Source organism: Pinus tabuliformis, chromosome 1_1 (assembly GCF_031772625.1).
Source record: "Pinus tabuliformis cultivar Carrire ecotype Pingquan chromosome 1_1, CPIR1, whole genome shotgun sequence".
NCBI classification, from domain to species: domain Eukaryota; kingdom Viridiplantae; phylum Streptophyta; class Pinopsida; order Pinales; family Pinaceae; genus Pinus; species Pinus tabuliformis.
In genome coordinates this window covers 746,733,636-746,738,476 of record NC_142297.1, presented here as the reverse complement: position 1 = coordinate 746,738,476, position 4,841 = coordinate 746,733,636, and the positions used below count along the sequence as shown (strand labels likewise).

The 4,841-nt window shown below is 35.8% G+C and overlaps 1 pseudogene; it reads right to left on the bottom strand.

The window, feature by feature from the left end:
- Positions 1-2,546: 2,546 nt before the first annotated feature.
- On the bottom strand, positions 2,547-4,153 carry LOC149216147 (serine/threonine-protein kinase D6PK pseudogene; annotated as a pseudogene).
- Positions 4,154-4,841: the final 688 nt, after the last annotated feature.

The window sequence follows — 4,841 nt, the reverse complement described above, 5'->3', positions numbered from 1 at the left end:
TTGAACCTAAAATTCCACATCATGGATTCAATCGAGCATAGAAGGAATTGATAGGATGGTGCCCAAGGGTATGTGACAATTAAGTTCAACATTAGAATGCACCATTTAAAATTTAATTTTTTTATTTCTCTTCAGATAAAAAACCCTCTTCCACTTACCACAAGTGAAAATAATATCTAATTTTAAAAAATCATATTGTAATTTAAAATATTTTATAATTGTCAATTTAATTCAAAATTAGATACAAATTCAACTCAGATATATAATCTACGCAATCTAAAATTAAATATAAAATAAAACTATTTTCAATATTATCCAAAACTAAATATAAATGAATTGTCAACTATAGTATAATATAGATATGTAAATATATGAAGAAATTAGAAATGATTATTTTATAATATTTATGACCTAGAATAGTATTGATATTTATAGTCAATTATAAATGTGAATGATGGAAATTGCTATATGTTTTATTGAAATTCTCATTTTATGATATTTATAAACTGTAATATTGTATTCATAGTGAAATATAAAATATAAAAGTGAATTAATTATATATACTTATGATCAAATATATAGGTGAATGTTGAAAATTGATATATTTTAAATTTAGTTTAATAAAACTTGTCAATTGAATTGATATGATTGGTTCATATGTCATAATATTTTCTTCTCATGCTATCAGGGACTTGATTATAGAAATATTCTTGCAATATTTTTAGAGTAGATAACTTTGTTATTTCAAAGATGGAAAATTGTGGAATTAATCATAGAATATTTGCAATTATGGAACTATTAAATAAGTTATTTGTTTTTGCTACATGTATTATCTTCTTTTCAGTTAGAGTTGCATTCAACATGCTGAGAATAGTCAAGAACAATCAATAACGGTCCTTTTAATAAGTTAATCCTCGTTACTTTCATGTTATTCTTATGCTAGTGGTACAAAGCAGTGGTCATATATAGTTTACGAGAATGAACCCACAAAAAAGGGAAAGGGTCACGAGAGAAACCTCATGGACCTAGAAATGTATGGGCCAAGAGAAAAGCCTCAAAGACCTGGAAATGTGAACCCACTGTTTCTATCCATAGTGCTATCTTTTCACGAACAAAGATGTACTATGTGTTCTACAACCATTTCAAACATGAAGCAAGAAAACCAAATAGATGTCATCCTCTATATAAGCTATGTTTCCTTGACTTGTATTACTGTGCAAAATTTTTATAAATTTGGATTAACATTTCCTTGTGGATTAGTATACCCTTATAAAAAGTCCACAAAACTAATACATTGTTAAGAGAGAAGATACCAAAATAATTGTTAATTGTTTATACATAAATTATTTTTATTTGAGGGTAATATAAAATTGAGAATCTGTTATTCCGTCTCTTTTTGATATCTTTTTGGAATAACGACAATAAGCCTTAAAATGATCCTCTTTATCATAATAATATACAATTTCCTGAAAATTATTTGTGTGTGATAATGAATTCCATATGCTTTAATAACTCATATCAAAGGCGTGTTGACATTTTCTCTCTTATAACACATAGTAAAATGTGAGAAACGCTGCAAGAAGCTTGCGTCTATCAAATAAAGTTCCACGGGATAAAACGAGTTGATACCCAAGGCCACCGTGAGGATAAGGAATTTTGATCCCCAATTTATATTCTCCTCTACATATGAAAAATCGTGACCTCTAGGATAAGACCACGAGAGACATTGAAATACCAAAAAATAATTTTTCTAAGCATTTTCTATTTCTCTTCCTCATTGAACTAGTATGCACAAAAATCTTACAAGGATTAATTAGGTGGCTTTAGAGTGATAGTTACATTGGAAACTTTAGCGAAATTAATCCTAAAACCATAATTTATTCAACATGGTAAATCATCATTGAAGAGATGATTACATAATGGAGAAAAACACATACATGATACAAGTTCACAAGAATGAGGAAAAATACATAAAGCCACACAACTAAAATGCAATCCATAGAAAAATATTGTGTATTTAGTTGCCATAAACAAAGGGGAATGATGGACTGAAACTTCGTCTATCATTATAACTTTGTTTTGTTGGTTTGATCCCCTGACAAATCAAACAGAGCTTTCATAATTATGATTTGGGCATTTATGTGTGCAGATTGTATGATCCATGCAAGAATGGGCAATTGGGAAGAAGGATGATGTGACACAACTTGCATAATTTGAATAGCTTCATTTGGCTTTGGTTGTCGCTGTAGGTTTGTGTGAATTGGGTATTAACTAGGTGAGTTGTGTGGGTAATGGGGAATCGGTAAAAAGGGTGGGCTAGGGAAAGGTAACATGGAATTTTAAAATTAGCATCTAGCCCCGATCCCCTTCAACATACACATACGTTGTGAAAAGTACAACAAAAGGACAAGCCAAGTTTCTCAATTGCAAATTTCTTTGGAGTTTTCCGACTGCAACAGGGTGTATCTTTGTCTATGTAAATAGATACATAATAGAGATGGAAGAGGGCCCCACTAGCCAAGTCTACAAACCCGACTAACTTGTAATCAAGTTAAGTTCGATCGTATCCACCCATAGAGAAGCTCGAAGATGAAGATTCCAAGGGTCCACCAGTCGAAAACGTTGCAGTCACCCTTGTCGGCTATGATCTTCGATGTCAAGTACTCATCTGCGCCCATGAATGACATCAAGCGAGCACTAGTCTTTGAATGAAGAGCGGGAGAGTGGATGCGGTTTTGGTAGATCTTTCTGTGTATCGAAGCGAATGGAATTTGGGGGGCTTCTATTTCCTTCTGGTGAAATGGAGGAGCATCGAAAGGCAAGAAATGGTTATCTCTTGTTGGTGGCGAGGCGATTGCATGCTGCTAATACAGGGGAGCATGTATGACTAAATGATGGAGGATGACGTCAGTGTAGCTGGCAGTGTTTCTCTCTTGTCGGTGTCAATGTTGGACAAAGACTCAGAGTCGGGTCTCATCAGCTTCTTAAGAAACATCAGGTGAACTCTACATTTTAGGGAAAGGTTGAATTAACTGAGCATGATATGGACATATTCATGAACGAGATCATGCTCAGGCTTTAGATCTCTAGATAAGATTCCAAACATTTGCAAATACTCCAATGCCAGCAATACTTTTGATGCATAGAACCGGGCAGCATTGTCGCAAAATCTTTTTCCCAACTGCAAGTGCCTAAGAACATGGAGGCCCCCGCTTGGGCTCCTTGACTAGACATGACAACTAAGCCTTGTCCAAATGTGCATACAGAGTCAGAAAGAATGGATGATCCAACGTTTCTGAAATCTCCCTCTCCGTCTTGTCCCTGATCATCTTATTCCGACATGACATAGCCTTCTTGTCCAATGCCTTAATCACGAAATATAATTATTTTCCCTTGAGCTCTGCCAAATAAATGTTGTAAATGTCTCCACTGCCTAGCCTGTGGATTATCCTAAAATTCAAGAGGCTGAGAGGCTCTTCAGCTTTGAGCCTTTGGATGGCTTCCCATCGAGCATCATTCTTGGCCTTATGCGGGCTTGCTCAACAACCCAGGGTCACTCATCCTTACCACACAATTTTCATAGATTGTATTGTCGTCATTGCTCTAGTTAACTTCTTCCATAGAACTATGGAGATGTCACAAAATCAGTCTGATGGTATCAAGAAACGGTTCAACAAAACACATTAGTGAGAAGTAGTTGTTTGATTATTTGTTGAAAGTGATAACTATTAGGTTTTTTTATTAACTATTAATTTGATGGTGTAAAACTGTTCAAACATTCCCTCCAATGGTGGAGACTGGTACATAGTGGCATCTGGGGGAGTTCTTCTTAGAGGGAAACACCTTATGAAATAAATATAATTAAAATAAAATTATAATATTTATCATTAAAACTAACCAACTAACTATATATATATATATATATATATATATATATATATATATATATATATATATATAATTGCTACATGAATATGAAATTTAGAATTGGACTCGAGCGACGGGGTAGCAGGCGGAGCTAGGGTTTCGTCGGCGGGTCGGCTGCGCGAGAGCAGGGGAACAGGGTCGGCTGCTTCTCAGGAAGAGGGGCGCATCGAAGGAAGAGTCCTGAGCAGCAGGACAAATCTTGATGATCAGACCTCTTCAAGCTCATTTACGGGAGCATACCAACCTGTGAAACAACGAACAAGGGTACTGACCCGAAGGAATGGGGATGGAGTCATGGAGGGGAGAGATCCCCTCCTATAAAGAAGTAATAACAGGCGAAGCAAGGAAAGAAAGGAAAGACGAAGGAGATCGAACCACCGTAGGAGAGACTTCAGAAGCTGGAGCACAAAGACGAGCAGGAATCCAAAGCAAATGCCCACCAAGGTCAACGAACACACCAAGGTTCGTAATCCTGCCCAATAAATTAGAAAACTACAGAACCTATATGAGAGATTATGCTTTGATTTGTGAATTCATAGGATACTGGTCAGCTGAGAAAGATCTTATGAGGTGGATCAATCTGAAATGGAAACCAAAAGGCCATGCAGAAGTCAAGTTGGGAGCGAAGGGGTTTTTCACGGTCATATTTTCTAATCTAGAAGATAGGACTAGGATATTTGAGGAAGGTCCCTACTTCATGAACAACGCGGGGCTGTTCATGAGACACTGGGTCGAATGCTACAACCCAGACAAGGAAAAGCTATTAGTTGTTCCAATATGGATAAGACGTTTTGGCCTACCATCAGAATTCTGGGATCCGGAGATCCTTAAAGGTATCGGAAATTCAATAGGCTCTTTTGTTAAAGTGGCAGAATCAACTAAGAGAGGAAAATATAATACCTATGCTAGAATAT